Source organism: Rhineura floridana, chromosome 3 (assembly GCF_030035675.1).
Source record: "Rhineura floridana isolate rRhiFlo1 chromosome 3, rRhiFlo1.hap2, whole genome shotgun sequence".
In the NCBI taxonomy this organism is placed as follows: Eukaryota; Metazoa; Chordata; class Lepidosauria; order Squamata; family Rhineuridae; genus Rhineura; species Rhineura floridana.
This window is the reverse complement of record NC_084482.1, coordinates 107,281,782-107,301,457: the sequence shown is the minus strand read 5'-3', so window position 1 is coordinate 107,301,457 and position 19,676 is coordinate 107,281,782. Positions and strand designations below refer to the sequence as shown.

Genomic DNA, 19,676 nt, shown 5'->3' with positions numbered 1-19,676 from the left:
CAAGCTGCTGCTAGTCAGTGTAGACTGCACAGAGCTAGATGGACCAATACTCTGACTTGGTATAAGGCAGCTTCCTATAAATTAAGCGATCCATTGGTAGGATCTGCCTCCCTACTTGGTAATCACTTTAATATATAGTTTGGTACATCAATTCCTGTACTGACTGTATGAATAAAACTTCCACCCTTATATTGCAAATAGTTCAGCCACACTTTTTGAACTATTAGTTTAGCTCATTGAGAACAAGGACTTTCAAGAGTTACAATTCAAGCCATGTAGGTCTAGCTGATGGAACATGAGCTTTAACTGCATCCAGAAGCAGTTAAGAAGCCAGAATCTCTTCTTTTTGCAGAAGTTGAGTAATAGAGTCTCAACAGCTAACATTTGCTAAACTGAAGCAAACTGCACCTGCTGTGGCTACCAAGAAGTCTTCAAGAGTGGCACTACACACAGCACATTGCAGTAACACTGTCTGACTTTTCACAGATCTGTGAAAAAGGCTGACCATGGAGGAAACACCTTGTAATTGCTCCACCAAGTGCAGATCGGAAGTACTTTTGGCCACTGATGTATGCAATACTCACAGTGATAAGTTTTTCAGCTTCCCAATCCTTGCCTGAATATTCCCTACGAGACTACTTATTAACGCTGAATTCCCTGAAGCCCTTGCAAACACAGTACTCCTATTGCAGACGAATTCTATATGAGAGCATTGGTCATTGTTCTTAGTTGTCAGTAGGCTAGAGTGGCCAGCACTCTTTTGAACTAGATGTTATCTATGAATCACATCGACCTGTGCACTGTACCAGAGTTTACTGCTGTAATGTGCTCATGAAGGATGCTTTACCCAATGTCTCATTAAATAAACAAAAAAAGTAAATCCTCAAACCCGTAAGACAATTTGTTCAGCTGTCCCAGATGGGAAAACATTGCAACTTGAGAAAACAACTATTTATCAGAGGTCAACTTAAATCCACTAAAATGGAAGAATAATTAACTCTTGCCAAAGACATGCACTTACAAGCAGATCAAACCTAAGAATTCAAAGTGAGCCTAAAATACAGCAAACATTACAAATGTAGAAAGAGGTACAATGCTGAATTTAGATATATTCTCTGCATGTGTATATTTCACACACAAAGTTAATAAAATAAGGCATGATCCATCACCATATGGGACTCACAGAATTAATGCCAAGGCACCAGTAAGGACCATGATAGATAGATGAGTGTCTAGTATGTGTGGAAAGACTTCTAATTTTGTCAGTGTGCTGCAGTGTATGTGCACTGATGGCCAACTTAGAGAAGGAAGCAAGCTACACTGAGTCATATGCTGACCTTTCTTTAGATAAAAGTTTTTTGTGGACACCATTACTCAAGTAGGGTTGCCAGGTCAGAAGCATCCCAAACCCTGAGATTTCAGGGGTGGGCCCTAGTGATGTCACAGGGGCAGATTGTAATGATGTCATGGGGCGGGCCATAGTGATGTCATTAAGCATCAACCACAGTTGCTTGGAGCATACAATTCAAACAAAAACATTTCTCCAGTTGGAAATAAAGATAGAAACCTTAGCTAAAAGATAGAGCCTGGGCAGGGAACATTTAATCTAGCCTACTTGCTTCTTACAAGAAGGGTTTAAGTGCCCTCAGGCCAGCCCAGTCACCATTTCATTTCATTTTTAATTTGTATACTGCCTTTCTACATCACTGCACTCAAGGTGGTTTACAACCATAGAAATTACAGAAATATACAGAAGTAATCATTCTATCATCCTATAATGCTACAAAATACAAAGTAATACAAAATAAGCTTAAACAACAAATGTTACAAAAAATACCCAATATTACATATACAAATGTTGCACCAATACGGATTACTATTAAATAAAACCCGTATCAGTCCCTTCTACTTCTAACATACACACCCTCTCAGGCTCCTGGCTCTCACCCAGGACTCCATCCATCCATCCTGGCTCTCACCCAGGACCCAAACACAGTTCACACAGAATCTCACAACAAAGAAGAGACCTAGGAATTGCTTACATCATCATAAAAAAGAAAAGAAAAACTACTTACATCATAAAAACAACTTGAAGCTTGTTTTTATGAATAAGCACTAAGGTAGATGGCAATTCATATAAAATATCAAAATAATATACAAATATACAACACATAGAATACCATACAAACAATACAAAACAATCATTAAAATGAGTAACTAATTAAAATAAAAAAATTAGAGAACTGCGTAGGTATGTTGGCATAAAAAAGGTCTTAAAGAGACACCCAACAATTAACAGAGTGGATGTCTACTGAAACCCCACGAGAGGGGTACACCACAAGACCACTGGAAACCAATGAGACAAAAATGCCCAATTTCTAGTTAAGGTCTCAGACTGCAGAATTTGCTGTGATATCAACCACAGCTTCTGAAGGTGATTGCGGGGCCTGCTTCACATGCGATGGTAGAAAATAAAGCCAAGCTGGAGGTGGATATGGTCTCAACCCACGCCAGAAGGCCATTGTAGGAAGAAAGAAGCCTAGTGTTGTGGAGATGTTAGATACGAGCACTCAGGAATAAAGATGGTTGCCCCTGAAGGCTGCAATTCTAAACACAATTACCAAGCCCCATAGAACTCAATAGGACTTACTTTTGAGTAGATATGGTTTCGATTGTGCTGTTGGTAAAGCTTGACTAGGGATCCTCTGTAGAGATGTCGATAACCCAGCAGGGTTGGCAACCCCCTGACTGGAATGCTCTGCCCTTATCTTTTAACATGGCTGCTCCAAACTTCTTTACAGATTTGACCCTTCACTTCAGAAAGAGGTCTGAGAAATGAGTAAGAGTAAGAAGATTCTCTACCCTTTCTGTCTACTCTGTGGTAGTGATATAAAGCTCACTTTGACAGCCAACCCAATTCCAGTGAATAATAATTGACAGAGAGAAAACACACATGGTTTGGTCTACCTTCACAGGCAGCAGCTTGGAAACAAAAACAATTGCAGCCACAATTCTCAGTACGTTAATACTCTTTTATCACTATTGGGTAAGAAACAAACTGTCATGCAACCAACAAGGTGCATCATCAGTGGGTTTAAGGGGGTTGAGCTGAGCTCATGGAACCATGCTTGTTGCTTCTATGGCTGAAAGGGAGTGAGGTTAAAGGTAAATGAAATGCAAACAGAAAAAGAAAAACAAAAGACAGTGATGATTTCAACCACAACAAAATTCCTATGAGTAAGGCAGTAAACTCAGCATCCCACAACCAGTCAGGATTCCTAACCAAAACCAAAAACTAAAACAGCCTCGCAGCCAGTCAGCCAAGGTCACAGAAATCCCCATGCAACACAACTTGACCCGGGTGCTGCAGTTAGTGCAGAATGCTGTGGCATAATTGCTGACAAGAGTGATACCCTATCAGCACATAATACCTCTGCACTGATTGCTGATTTGCTGTCAAACCAAGTTCAAGGTATGCTTTCCATGTTACAGGTGCCACATAGTACTTGTTCTGCTCTTGCAAGAAATCAGTCTTTTAGTGGGGTAGCTACACTTTGGAATTCCCTGCCTATAGACATTAGGCAGACACCTTCATTGTACTCTTCAGCACCTGCTAAAAACATTTTTAGCACTTAGTGTTGCACTTGGAGTCGTCTTGGGGTTGTCTTGGAGAAAGAAGATAATAGAAGAAATGTTTATAGTGCTATTGGTAACAGAAGATGGGGTTAGGTAGGGAGAAGCAGAATGGGACATTGGAGAATAGTTTTAGATAGTTTTATAACTTATGTTTGGTTTATTTATTTTGTTATGTTATGTACATTGTTGAGATTTATTGCTTAGTTATGTTTACTTAAAATGTGATGTATTTTTCCTTTTAATTGTACTGAATATGAATTGTATTTTATATATTGTATTTGTTTTTTATGTTGTAAACCGCCCAGAGAGCTTTGGCTATGGGGCGGTATAGAAATTTAATAAATAAATGAATAGGCAAGCCTACCCAGGCAGGTAGAAGTTATGTTTATCTGTTTTTAACTCATTGTTGGTTTTATAATTTTGAATGCTTTTAAATACCTGTCTTTAACTGTTTTTGCCAATAATCTTGTTGGTTGAATTCCTTCTGTAAACCGCTGTAAGATTTTTTTTACAATAAACCGGTATATAAATGTTGTAAATGAAATACATAAATAACTTTTGGAGTCACTGTGGCCCTTGGGTCTGTTTCCACTTTTAGGAACAAAGGAATCTACCTTATACCAACTCAGGTTATTTGTTACCATCTAGCTCAGTATTGATGACATGGACTAGCACTGGCTGTCCAGGATTCAAGACAACAGTCTTTTCCAGAAATGGAATTTTGGACCTTTGCATGCAAAGCATATGCCCTGCCACTGAGCTACAGCTGTTTCCCTGTTTTAAAAAGTTTCTTTTAAAATTGTTCTTTCAATTCACTAATGAATGCACAGCATACCTAGAGCAGATCCACGACATTCATTTAAAGCACATTAAACACATGTTTGAAGCACATGAATCCCATTACAGAAACATGGGAACTGTAGTTTGCTAAGGGTAGTGGGAACAATAACGGTGAGGGGGAAACTATACTTCCCAGGATTTTTTAGAGTAAGTCATGCACTTTAAATGCAAGTTGGATGTGCTTTAAATGTATTATGTGGATCTACTTCATAAACTTTGCCTGTATGTAAATCATTTTAATTAATTTTTAAAAATGGAAATCAGCTATAAACTTTACTGGGTGACCACAGGCTACTCACCATCTCTCAGCCTAATCTGCCCCTCAGGATGAAAACAGCAAAGGGGAACCATGACCACCCCAAGGAAGAAGGGCACACTGAAAATGTAGAGGAAGTAATAATTTACAACCATAGTGTGAAATCAAATACTTATCGGGACATAATATGAAGAAATATTTTTTTAAGCATGACTGTCAAAAATGTTTATTGTTTACACAACCTGTAAAGGTATTTGTAGTGCAATCCTATGATTGTTTACTCAGTAGCAAGTCTTACTCAAACAGGGAAGCATGCACAGGACTGCAGGTGGAAGTGATAAAGAACACTCACCCAACCCAAAATTCAGAATCATGCTACTTTATACTTTGCAACTGTTTATACTTTTTGTGATTATAGGATTTTAAAGGGATTTATTTCTTGTTGCAAGCTGCCTTTGATTCCAATCGGCAATCCTACCTCACAGGGTTGTTGGGAAGACTGACCAACCCTCCAAACAACACACGCACACCCCCACAAACACTAAAAATACATAGACCCCATATAATAGATAGAGGTGATCCAGTGGACATAGTGTACTTAGACTTTCAAAAAGCGTTTGACAAGGTACCTCACCAAAGGCTTCTGAGGAAGCTTAGCAGTCATTATATTTGCCTGTAGAAGGCGATAATAAACCCATACAACTGGACAGTGGTCTTGTGAATACAGTAATACCTCAGTTAATGAATTCTCCAGGAACAACGCTCCTTTTAAGGATGGCTTTTTTAAGGTGAGTATGACCAGCTTTGATTTGCTATGGATAAACTTTCAAGCCCCTGCCTTTGCTTTGCTATGTGAAACTGACAGGCCTGTGTCTTTACTTTGCATTAAAGAGATCACTTGCTTTCTCCCAGGGCTGGGGAGGGAAGGATCCAATACATTCAGAGAAGGGGTGTGTGTGCCAGGTGGGCACCCTTTAAAGCCCCGGTTGAAGCTGCCCCCACCATCTATAAAGGATATTATAGAGTTGGAAAAGGTTCAGAAGAGGGCAACCAGAATGATCAAGGGGATGGAGCGACTCCCTTGCGAGGAAAGGTTGCAGCATTTGGGGCTTTTTAGTTTAGAGAAAAGGCGGGTCAGAGGAGACATGACAGAAGTGTATAAAATTATGCATGGCATTGAGAAAGTGGATAGAGAAAAGTTCTTCTCCCTCTCTCATAATACTAGAACTCGTGGACATTCAAAGAAGCTGAATGTTGGAAGATTCAGGACAGACAAAAGGAAGTACTTCTTTACTCAGCGCATAGTTAAACTATGGAATTTGCTCCCACAAGATGCAGTAATGGCCACCAGCTTGGATGGCTTTAAAAGAAGATTAGACCAATTCATGGAGGACAGGGCTATCAATGGCTACTAGCCATGATGGCTGTGCTCTGCCACCCTAGTCAGAGGCAGCATGCTTCTGAAAACCAGTTGCCGGAAGCCTCAGGAGGGGAGAGTGTTCTTGCACTCGGGTCCTGCTTGCGGGCTTCCCCAGGCACCTGGTTGGCCACTGTGAGAACAGGATGCTGGACTAGATGGGCCACTGGCCTGATCCAGCAGGCTCTTCTTATGTTCTTAATAGTTTAGTGTCAAAACCAGTTGGTCATTGCAGAATATTTTTTAAAAAAAATAACATCAGTATTAGTTTCCTACATAATAAAAGCAGTCATACCTATGTAAGCCCTGCCTAATTGCTTTAACAATAGAATTGGAGGGGGAAAGATTTACAACAAGCGCAAGCCTTTGCTATGGTCACTGAAAAGTTCTATTAATTTATAGCACAATCCTAACCATGTCTACTCAAAAGTAAGTCCTATTGAATTCAGTGGGATTTACTCCAGGTATGTGGAATTAGCATTGCAGCTTTACTCCCAGAAAAGCAAGTATTGGATTAAAGCTTCATATTGGGAAGGTTTTCAAAACAGTGCCATCTTCACTGGAAAATTTACCAGGAAAATTTAAACTTGTTTGACTCCAACACAAAACAGAAAAAAATACTTTTGGTACCTCTGAAAGGTATATACTTACTCATTTTATGAGATTTTCAGATACACAGGAAAAAACAACAGTTTTCTACATTTTCAATATAGTCTAAGAACTGCCTGGAGGCCCAGAAATCCTTTGTCAATCACAACCCTGACTTCATTTATTGGCTGCAAACCTGAAAGGGCGAGGTTAGAGCAGCCAGCTAGAGATCATTTCACTGAAGTTGCGGGGTGGCTGGCAGGTGACGTTTTGGTGTATATCTCGTGAACCAGACCACCTAGAAACTTAATTTTTTAAAATATGAAAGCTGAGAGTCCGGAGATTAAGCTGACTCACCCAGAGACCTGGAGAGGACCCCTAAAATCCAGGGTCTCTGGCCAAAAACCAGACATCTGGCAACCCTATCTCAAGTGAGATTTTGAAATATTCAGAATCTCAAGAGCACAAATGTAAGTGCCTGCCCAATTAAAATAAAGGTGAATGTGATGTATGCATTTGTTCTTTACATTGACTCCTGAAAATCAAAGTACATAATAGATTGTACAGTTAGAATAATAATAACATATGGACATACTGCTGTTGTATGGACTTGTTCATCGGCTGCTGTCTTCCTCCCTAAGGCAACCCTGAAGTTTTAAAACTGCATTTCTGGCCACTAAATCCATATCTTTGTAGAGACCAAATACTTCTAAAAAGCTAAAACCATTATTTTGCCAAAAATGGTACATATTGTGGGATTTTTTAAAAAAAGGACTATATTTTATAACAGCAAGTGGTATGTTTTATACTTTGCCTTTTGCCAAGTGCTCTTTCTTTGTGGATTCTTTCCTAGAGAAGTGTGATGCTGTGAGGGTGCCTCAAAATATGCTACAAACATAATGAAGTGTTTTGATAGCAAGTGGATGTGGATTTTCTGGATTAACTGAATAGCAAAGATCTGTGTTCCTGCCAGACAATCCATCCGTTAACACTAGGAAGCCCAGGGCATGGGCCCGGCCTGTCTGTGGGATGTATAGCAGAATCCACTCTTGGAAACCTGATCTGATTAACTTCTAATTTTAACTATGTGTATAGCATTCAACATAGAAACAGCTGATGGTGTATAAATCTATAGGCCTGTCAAGCAGCTCAAGTGCAGTGCTAAAGCAGACGTCTTTCTTTCAACTCAAAATGCAAGCCTGAAAAGCAGTGCTTTGATTTTTAAACGTGCTACCATTGCACATTTAAAAACAAAAAGAAGAATAACACAACTTTCTTGCTACAAAACACAAATTATGTACAAAAGCCCAAAGCCCTAGAAACATGTTAGGGCTTAACACTGCAATCACAAAGATGTGATATTTTTGCCCAATGACTATATTACATGCTATTTACATACCTGTTTGTGTTTTTATAAGCAGTAATATATATATATATATATATTCTGGTCATACAATCTCTCTTTCAGAAAAGACTCTACAGTGCAAACCTGAGTGTCCCTGGCGAAACTCATCGATCTCCTTGAAAAATGTTGCATGCAAATCGCACCGCAAAAGTTTTCAAAGGGTGGCCTTCCATGAGCAGAGGTTAAGCTGTTGGTAGACCCTTGAGCTACTGGGTGTCACTCTAAGCACTTAGGGATAAATGGAGGAAGTGACCTCAGAGTATGCTCAGATTTCTGTCTTTTTGTCAGCTGACTCAAGATTACTAGGTAGAACAGCAGGGCCTGAACTGTCACTGCCAGAAAGTGATTGTTGAGCTAATTCATATACTAACCTCTAGGCGACATGGTCTGTAAACAAGCTCTATGACATCAACATATTCATGTGTAACTTTGGGAACTAAGGAACCATCAAGTGAATATCTATTTTAAGAGGAACAGAAGTGACTTAAACAAAAAATATGTCACACCATTCTGCATTTATTTGCTTCTTCCAGTAGATACAGAAACTGTGGAATCATTTTATTATTTTATTCTAAAGCCCTCTTGGCTAAAAGAGGTTTGAATGCTTTTTAAAAAAAATGATTTGCCTGAACACAAAACTGGACATTGAAGCTTTCATAGCACTGCCATCTATAACTACCAGCAACACCCCTAACTGTAGTGTTTAATAGGAAACTTATCCAATTCTTGGCCAAGAATGTGTCTAGGAACCTACCATACAATGATATGCAACTTAAAGCTATGTTTAGAGTTGATCGCTGTACAAAGCAAGAACTGGAGGCAGTTCTAAGAGCTGTACAGCATTATCCTTAACAGACGTTAAGTCCCACTTTGTTCGGTTAGGCTTCCTCACTGGTTAGGATCTCAGTCTTAATTTGTGCTATACTCTTAGAGTTGTAGATGATCCAGACAGGGCTTGGGAATAAACACAAAATTCAAGTATCTGTTAAATCACTAATTACAATACTGGCATTAAGATGGCACCCACAGCTGAAGACTGTTGCAGAACAAGGGTAAGGAAGAATTCAACCTCTGGATGACGACGTTCCAGTTTCACCAAGCTTTTTGCTGGAATACTTCTGTTGAATGGCATTTAGCCACTGCCATAACACTGGAAAATAAAGTTGTCTTTCTTATTGCTAATCACCAATCACCATAAGCAAAACCCAGCAAAGAGCTCCACCATTATCCAAAAGCAAATCTGGGGAATCTTTGGCCTTCCAGATGGTGCTAAACTACAACTCTCTTGATTCTTGGCCACTGGCTGCACTTGCTAGGGCTGATGAGAGTTATTCAGCAACATGTGGAAGGCCAAAGTTTCCCCACTTTTGTCCAAAAATAAGGACAAGTAGAGAGGCTGTCAGCTCAGCTTGGGCCACCAGAATATCTAAAGCGCAGAGAACATATGGATTGACGTCATAATTATCAAAACGATATAGAAATTGGCTGCTGTGGAACAGAGCAGGGAAATTACTTCCCATCTCCTTACCCAAAGATTCAGTTCATGAGGCTGCTTGCAAATAAACCCCAACCACACACTCACACTTGTGCATGGCTCAAACACCATGCTGCTGTAATCAACAAATACATACAGGACCATCTACTCCCAGCTCACCCTGCTTGCTTGATTACCTTCCATGCCAGCTGACACTACTCAACTGTGTTACTAGCCAGTAGGGATGGAGGAGAATATCTGCTAAATCGGACTTCATGCCAGATTTCGACCAAATTCAACATTCTGCTATCTTTTCAGACCAGCACTGATTTCTTGCAGCGGGCCGCAGCTGCAACTGGCACAGATTTTTTTGTGGCCATGGCTGCAATTGACGCAGATTCCCCCCCCCAAATTTCCCCCCTATTTCACGTATTTATCTTTGTAATTTCCATAAGTTTTTTTTTAATTAAGGAAGCTTAAAATTTAACAGGCAAAAGACATTAATATAGTACTGCAAACAAAACAAGAACAGTGAAGAGGAGGGGAATCATTAAGCAGCACATCATTTAGCCCAAGGCAAGGGACACACTCAAAGGCAATTATCTGCCTCAGTGACGTGTAAATGGGGAGGGGGAACCCATGTGGAACACCATGATCATATACACAAGTATTTACGTTAAAAATTATGCAATTTTTTTCACCACCAAAAACTACAGCTTGAATCACCCCCCAAAAAACCACAGCACATCAAATCAGCAAGTGCGAAAGCAAGCGGGCACAAAAAAGGTCAGATCAGGATCTAACAACGGACTACCAGAATACAAGTGAATCGGAACTAAGCAGTGAACCCCTCCCTATTACCCATCACAAGACATGACACAGTCTGACCAACAATGGGGTTGCTGCTTGCATACAATACCACTGCAAATAGCATGTTGTTACCCCAACCACATAGAACTGTTTTTTCACAACAGCCAGGCCGCAGAGATAACACATTCATCAGGTCTATATCTTCAGAAATGGAGTCATATTACAAAGCCAAATTACAGGACTGAAGTGAAAGACCTAGATGATGCTATTATGCGTGACCTCAAATGCATTGCAAGGAAATAAGATATGAATGTCATTTAAGCAGCAGCTGCTTAAGACAGAAAGTCCTGGGAGGTATGTGCTGTCAGTTCATAGACTACTGGATAGGTACCTCCATTCAAAACATGTTTCAGTCATAGTCTTAGCTCAGAGGCTTTGGGCTAGCCATTATCTCTCAGTCTGTTGCTTTCTGAGAAATGTCAGTTTCCAGTTCATGGAAATATTGCAAAAGAAACAGAGCCATTAAACATGCTCCAGGAATTACATATAATTAGCATTTATATACAGCTTTTTAGAATATGTGTGTCACTTATATGACTTCACAGCATATGCTGAATCTTAAAATCTTCTTTGGAAGACCTGGTCCAGTGCCCCTGCCAAGTGAAGTGAGGCACACAGCTACCATGGAAGAGGACCTTTTTGGTGATGGCATCCCAACTATGGAATAGCCTCCCAGAGAGACTTACCTAGTGCCATCTCTATGCTCCTTTTTAGCCTCAAGTGAAATCCTTTTTATTTATCCAGGCTTTTCAATTTGTGTTTTAAAACCAGGCTATTTTATGCCTCTCTGATTGCCAGCTTAATTTGTTTTTTGTTAATTTTAATTACAGCATAACTGTATATCGCATCATTTTGTAGCATGTAGGGATGGCAATTTCTTTACTGCTCCACCTTTAACTGTAGCCTGCTCTCCCTCAGATAAATGGTGGAGAAAGCATCACATTTCTGAATATACACTGCTATGCAAGAAATGGGACCAGGACCAGGTCTAGAGTCGACAACCCTTGCTATGCCTTTATACTCCCAGTCATTTTTCTATAGACAATGTCTGCTGTAGTTTGGATGTTCAATGTCACTGTGGTCAGCAGTGACTGGTCAATTTGATATTGTAGAAGGAAGTCTCCTGGCTCTTGTAGACTGTATAATACTTGGTTGGTATTATAGCCAGCTTTAAAGAAAGAAGTGCATCTTTTGTGCTCACAGGCTGTGCTCACTAGCTCAAGATGTTATAACAAGATTACCTGTTTTGAACTTCTGGGTAATTTTCCCAGTCTAACATATCTGTCAGGACCTCCATATAGCCCTAAGGAAGCAGTGACTCCCCTTTTCAAATTTAGTAAAGCCAGCTGGCGAACAACCCAGTGTTATTTTAATATGTGGTGTCTGCCCACACATTTCCTTGTTTCCCCTGCCTAAAAAAAGTGCCAGTAGTTATTAGCCATGATGCCGATGTCCTGCCTCCATTGCTGAAGACAGTATGCCTCTGACTGCCAGCTGCTGGGAATTCACAAGTGGGGAAAGTACTATTGCACTCAAGTCCTACTTTTGGCCTTCCCATAGGCATCTGGTTAACCACTGTGAGAACATGATGCTGGACTAGATGGGCCTTTGGCAAGGCTCTTCTTATGTTCTTATCCTTCCAGGGTTCTGCTGTCAAACTTTTAAAGGGCACTGCTGGGGTAAGTTACGGATGATTAATAGGACCTTGTCCTGGATCTCACAAATACGGATCTGGCTCTGGATATGCATAATCACGGAAGGGACTTCTAAACTGATAGCTCAGCTACTTGACTTCCATTTCTCTCATTCAAAGTGTCCCTTGCACCACTGGCCAAGTTCATCCCCTCCATCTTTATCACGGCCAGCTTGCCAAACAGGCTAAGGCAGCCTTTCCCAACCAGTGTGCCTCCAGATGTTGTTGGACCACAATTCCCATCTTTCCTGACCATTGGCAATGCTGGCTGAGGCTGATGGGAGTTGTGGTCCAACAACATCTGGAGGCACACTGTTTGGGAACGGCTGGGCTAAGGAAACTTAAACTTATATTCCCATCACCTGAAAGGCAGACAGGACAGAATCAGATCTTGGAAAAGTTACTTTTTTGAACTACAGCTCCCATCAGCCCAGTCCAGTGGCCATGCTGGCTGGGGCTGATGGGAGTTGTAGTTCAAAAAAGTAACTTTTCCAAGCTCTGGACAGAATAATTCTGCTTGGGCTTTAAATATATGAAGAATGCCTAGAAAATTTAATGTGTCTTCAAAACCCTTTCTATTGCTAGATGCTAAACATTGGACTTTCCCACATTAAGAAGACTGGAAAGGACTAGAAAAAGTTAATGCCAGTTTCCTAAATCCAAGATAATGCCTGTCCAAAAATTAAGATTGCCAATGCTGATGCAGTTTATACCATGCCAGTGTAAAAGCCAAACTACACTCATGGATTTATCAAGAGTATTGTAAATCTTGTGAATATTGTGATTAATAGAATCTTGTCCTAGGTCTCACAAATACAGATCTGGCTCTGGATATGCATAATCAAGGAGGGGACTGTCAGGATCCCACCTGTGGTCCCCGCCTTGTCACAGTCCCACCTCAGGGTCCTGCTTTCAAAACAGTTCTCTCACCGGCCCTAGCACAGATCACTCAAGATCCCAGTGCTAGGCACCACCACCAGACACTCCCTGTAAACAATATTGCCTTGAGACTGTGCCTTCGTCTCCTCCTGGCTTATTGCTACGTTGTGTCTGGGTGCACTTACAGGCCACAACCCCCCTGTATCTTTGAGCCTATAAAGATTACAGTCCTGGGTTGTTTTGGATACCTGATGATGTTACACTGTCTGTTCACCGCTGCCAACATTGATACTGTTTCCCAACCTTGGTATATATACCCTGCCCACCCTTCTGGTCTGTGAAAACCCAGCCAAGGATCAGGCGTTTTGGTAAACCAAGAACTATTTATTTATTTATACAGGGAATAACAAGATTGCTTAAAGGTTCAGTCAACAAGCGTGTGGTTTCATAAGATGCGTTACTTTTTATGTTTTAGTCATCAGTAACCTGCCTCACTACCCGCCTAATCCAATCCACCCAACAACCCACTCCAAAACCAACCAACCCTCCAACCAAACGACCCACAAAATGAACTCTCTCTCAACTATCATCCTCCCACTTATACCTCCGGATACTCAAACGCTCAGCCAATCATCATCCATCATTCTTTAACATTCCAACCCATGTACTCCCCCCTCTCACTCAGTCTACTTACCACATATATTCTAATAAACCAGCACTTACCATATTTACAGTATTAAATGTACAAGGACATCACAGGGACTTCTAAACCGATAGCTCAGCAGAACTCTCTCACCTATCTGAGCCCACATTGTATTTAAACAGAAAGCTCCTTCCAAACGCATCCAATGCTCTTCTGTCTGCAGATCCTAGACAGAGCAGACCTAAATTTCTAATGCAAAAATCCCTGCTTGTGAGTGATGGTATGGCAAGAATGTCAGCTGCACAGGGCTAAATTAAAGGAATTTGTTCTCTCTGTGAAACAGAGCTGTAAGCAGTTGCCAAAAATATAGGTATTTCTAATAATTCACAATAGCCATTCTTGCACAGCTTGGAAAAAAATGGTTCTTTAGGTTAACTACTATGAAAATGATACTTGAAAGCTTCCCATCGGTAAGTGAGATGAGAGAGCTGACATCATAACACTAGAAGCAACCCCATCTTAAAAGAAGATATTTGGGATGTTACTTTCTGACATTCATTTCTTAAGTTTAAACAAATAAAAATGGCTCCTTTTGTCATGATGGAATTTCTCATAATCAAATATGATCCTATCTATACAATGTAAGTTTTGCACATTGTACCATTAGCTTACGATCTAAAGGGAGTGACACAGGATCTAGAAAGAGAACTGGAAGTGTTAGGAATAAGAAGCCCAAGGGCTTTCCCTTCCTGCAGCTTGCCGAGTCATCTTGTGTGAGGTAAGCACACCAAGAACTGAATGAAGACCTTACCTCTGATATGAAGTGTTAATGAAGCACATAGGAGCTATGATGTGGTTACTGCTGTCTTGTGTATGATCCAAATCAGATTGCCCCAGGAAGTTCCAATTGTGGGGGGAATCAGTTTTCTCAGCACTGCTAAACCGAGCTGCCTTTCTTTCTCCAACAATTTCTTCCACTGTGGTTATTCCTGTTTCATGGAATGCAATAAGCCAATACCACAGCCAAGTATTGGTCAATAGGCATGGCATCACCAGCAGCCACTGATGACTTCACCCTCCCAAGCCTACAACTACTTAGCACTATTTTTAGACAAGGAGTGTTGTTTATTACTTTCATTTAAAAAAATATTTAAAATCTCAGTTGATCCCCACTGCACATGTGTGCCATACAAGAGAGCTCATTTACACTCTGAAATTCCCTGCAAAAGATGGCACTGCAAGATCCCACCTGGATATGCCATGCCATTTCTTGTACTCTATGTTAATGGTTCCCAAACTCCCCCCACCACTTAATGATTTTTCTGCCTGTTGTAGCAATCATAATGCACTGTGCTAGATGCTGTATGCTTTTGAACTGTATTTTTATTGCTTTTTTTCTTACAATATATTGCATTACAATTTGCATTCCATAGAATTCCAATTGTAATACAATCAAATATAATTAAAAATAATATGATTATTTAATGCAGTGGATGTGCCATCTCCTATCTTCAACCACAAACCCAGACACACTGCGGACCACCTGATTGAGGGTCTGCAGACCACAGTTTGGAAACCTCTGCTTTATGTGATTATAGCCGGGAATAGAGAGGAACAAGTGGAGTCACCCAAATCTTCTTCAGGACTCCATCCTCTCTGCTTTTCTATTTCCCCCACACCCCAACATACCACATTTTGTGGTTACTAGCTATAAGCCCACATTGGGCCAGATTGCCCCCTTATTCCTCCCCAACTAACTTTCTGCACTTTTACAAACCTTGGGGCTCCCCAGAACACAAGATACTGCCCTCTTGTTTCTCAGTTGGCTACAGAGAATAGTAAGTACCCCAGTTCACTATCAGAGAGGGTAATTAACAGAGTTCTATAGAAGAGATTCATGAGCAGGAGTTGGGGAAACAGAAACTCTTTAGGGACACAAAAGTCTCAAGAAGCATTCGGAATGAGGGACAAGGATGGCAATTAATATGTTCCACTATTTATACCTAACAATATAAAAAAAATAGATTGGTAGATGTGGAGATCCCATGAGTCTTAGTCCAAGCCTTCCTGAAGGGCCTCAGACAACAACAGCATAATTCACACAATTAAAACAGATTGCATATTATCTACATAGTCACTCATTATAATTTATAATTTATAGATTATATAAATTATATATATATAGAATATATAATTTAGAGTGTGTGTGTGTGTGTGTGTGTGTGTAGCAAAAGCCTTGAAATACAAGGAGCACAACTTAATAAAGGTAATTTTAATATATAATAATAATAAACCCAGTTATCAGTCACCCCTCATATACTTGTTTTTCACTGTAGCAGTAAGACTGAATCCTATACCCACTGAACAGAAAGCAAGTCCCAATAACTCAGTACGGCTTTCCAGTAGCCAGAAATAGGACTGCACTATAACACTCGACAAAGTCTCATTACAAAACCATCAATGCTATAATTATAGATCCCTTTATATGCATAAATATGTAAAAGAAATTATAGCAGTGACAGATATGACATATTGAACTCTCTTAATAAAAATAAACATTACTTAGATAGCAATTATTTGTAAATATATAAATATGAACTCTCTTAATATATAAAAAGGGTTGTATAACTACAAACCACATCTTAATGCATATAAAATAGCAACTCCTTGGAACACTGAACCCTTTAAACTTACCAAAAATTCAGAGTATTGAATGCTTCTCATAAAAAAACAACCTTCAAGAGTAGCTGTTTTACTCAAGAAAACTCTCTCTCTCTCTCTCTCTCTCTCTATATATACACACACACACACACACACAGACACACAGACACAAGTTCAACTCACCTGTAAGCCAAAAGCTCATCAAATAATTAAAGTGAAAGCAAACCTTTCAGGTTAACCCTTCAAAAGCCATAATTAGGAACACAGGAAGCTGCCCTAGGAAGTCAGACCATTGGTCTATTTGGCTTAGTACCATCTACATTGACTGGCAGCAGCACTCCAGGGTTTCAGGCAGGACTCTCGCCCAGCTCTACCTGGAGATGCTGAGGAGTGAACCTGGGACCTTCTGAGTGCAGAGCAGATGCTCTTCGACAGAGCTATAGCCCTTCCCAAAACTACACAACATTAATTAAACTACAAAAGTCTTAATCAGCCACCAGTATGAACATGTAAGGGCAAGTCACACTTATGTGATCTACATGAGAGCAGAACCACCAACATTTTCACTGAATCTAATCAGAGCAACATGATACAGACTTAGTATCCATTGTGCTCTTTTCCACAGTAGTAAATGGCCATTGGGCATGTACTGAGTCTTTCAACTGCCCAACATTTTTTAAAAAATCAGTTGATTTATGTTGTAGATCGCGGTGGGCTATTGTTTTTTGAAGCACTAACAGTCAGCCACCCCTCCAAGGGCTACATGCCAGCAGTGGGTGCAGCCAATGTATATACATATGGGTAGACATACATGCAGACACATTCATATACAGACCACACTCACCAGACATGCACATTCAACACACATACTCAACAGGCTTGCAGGGACACATCACAGTCTCCCTCTCTTTCTCCTTCTCCTTCACACACAGGGCCAGCCTTAGGCATGGGTGAGCTGGGTAGTCATCCAGGAAGCAGAGCTGGGGGGGGGCACCAAGCTGAGCTCAGTGGTTGTGTTTTTTAATGTACTGTCTGCAGTGAGCTAGGGCAGCACAAAGCAAGTGTCTGTAGCCTTTTCCCCAAGGTTCTACAGGTTGTTTGGTTGCCAACTTCAAACATGATATTCCTTCAGTTAGCTTTAAAGTATGTTTCTTTTTCAGTTTCCACTTTGATATCATTTGCGCTGGGCAAAAATCTGTGGAGCACAGCTTTATTTGAGGCAACTTTACAAAGCACTTTGCACTTAAAATACTATGAACACTATATGCATAATAATAAAAAAGCCATAAGCTATAAGACATCAGCTGGATACCTTTTTTATGTATAACTTTTCTTTATTATTTTTAAAGATAAAAATAATGGATATTCTAAAATAAAGAATGCTTACTAAAAGATTGGACCTGCTATAAAATATTAGAAATATTAAAAGTAAAACCTATGATAGCTGAGGAGAGAGTGCTGGAGCTTAGATAGGCTTGCAACTAGAGTAGCCAGGTCAGAAGCATCCCAAACCTGAGATTTTAGGGGTGGGCCTTAGTGATGTCATTAAGCATGATACATTAAGCATCAACCACAGTTGCTTGGCACATATAATTAAAAAAAAATCTGATTGGAAATTAAGATAGAAATCTTAGCTAAAAGGTGGAGCCTGGATAGGGAACATTTAATCTAGGCAACTTGCTTCTGGCAAAAATGGTTTAAGTGCCCTCAGGCCAAGCCAGTTACCAGAAGGCCACTGTAGGAAGAAAGGAGCCTAGTGTTGTAGAGATGTTAGATAGGAGCACTCAGGAGTAAAGATAAGTGCCCCTGAAGGCTGCAATTCCAAACACACTTCCTAAGAGACTAAGCCCCATAGAACTTAATAGGGTATACTTCTGAGTACATATGGTTTGGATTGTGATGGTAAAGTTTGACTAGGGATCCTCTGCAAAGACATCCATATCCAAGCAGGCTTGGCAACCCCCTGCCTGCAATGCCCTGCCCCTATCTTTTAACATGCCTGCTCCAAACGTCTTTACAGATTTGACCCTTCACTTCAGAAAGAGGTCTGAGAAGTTAGTAAGAGTAAGAAGATTCTCTACTCTTTTCTGTCTACTCTGTGGGTGGCTATAAACTGACTTTGACAGCCAACTCAATTCCAGTGAATAATAATTGATAGAGAGAAAACAAACATGGTTTGATCTACCTTCATAGGCAGCAGCTTGGGAACAAACACAATTGCAGCCACACTTCCCAGTATGTGAATCTTCTTTTGCCACTACAGGGAAGAAACAAAGCATCATGCAACCAACAAGGTGCACCATCAGTGGGTTTAAGGGGGTTGAGCGGAGCTCATGGAACCACTGTTGTTGCTTCTGTGGATGAAAGGGAGTGAGGTTAAAGGTAAATGAAATGGAAATGGAAAAAGAAAAACAAAACAGTGATGACAGCAATGCCATACCAACCACAACAAAATCTCTATGAGTAAGGCAGAAAACTCAGCATCCCACAACCAGTCAGGATTCCTAACCAAAACCCAAAACTAAAACAGCCTGGCAGCCAGTCAGCCAAGGTCACAGAAATCCCCATGCAGTGCGACCTGACCCATGGGCTACAGTTAGTGCAGAATGCTGTGGCACGATTGCTGACATGAATGATACCCTATCAGCACATAATACCTCTGCACTGATTGCCGATTTGCTATCAGACCAAGTTCAAGGTGCACTTTTCATGTTACGGGTGCCAATAGTACTTGTTCTGCTCTTGTAGGAAATCTGTCCTTTAGTGTGGCAGCACCTATACATTGGAACTCCCTGCCTATATACATTAGGCAGACACCTTCATTGTACTCTTTTCAGCACCTGCTAAAAACATTTCTACCCAGGCATGTAGAAGCTATTGTGTTTTTTTTATCCGTTTTTAACTCATTGTTGGTTTTATTATTTTGAATGTTTTTAAATACCTGTCTTTAACTGTTTTTGCCAATAATCTTATAGTTTTAATTCCTTCTGTAAACTACTGTGAGATGTTAATTATTTTTTTAAATGGAAATCAGCCAGAAAGCTTACTGGGTCACCACGGGCTACTCACCATCTCTCAGCCTAATCTGCCCCTCAAGATAAAAACAACAGAGGGGAACCATGACCACCCCAAGGAAGAAGGGCACACTGAAAATGTAGATGAAATAATAATGTACAACCATAGTGTTAAATCAAATACTTATCGGAACATAGTATGAAGAAATATTTATAAACATGACTATCATAGACGTTTACTATTTACACAGCCTGTAAAGATATTTATAGTGCAATCCTATGTTTCTTTACTCAGAAGCA

At 40.3% G+C, this 19,676-nt stretch overlaps 1 protein-coding gene across 9 annotated transcripts in view; it reads right to left on the bottom strand.

Annotated features, from left to right (window-relative positions):
- Positions 1 to 16,497, bottom strand: part of MYOT (myotilin) — a 73,990-nt gene extending 57,493 nt beyond the window's left edge. For 4 of the 9 annotated variants that reach the window (XM_061617216.1, XM_061617222.1, XM_061617223.1 and 1 more), the window contains exon 1: positions 16,396 to 16,496. The gene's annotated coding sequence lies outside the window, so the exon portion shown is untranslated. Of the gene's footprint in view, positions 1 to 14,512; positions 14,686 to 16,395 lie in introns of those variants that run through there. The other 5 variants (XM_061617221.1, XM_061617220.1, XM_061617225.1 and 2 more) reach the window with 4 other exon arrangements.
- Between the last annotated feature and the right edge of the window lie 3,179 nt (positions 16,498 to 19,676).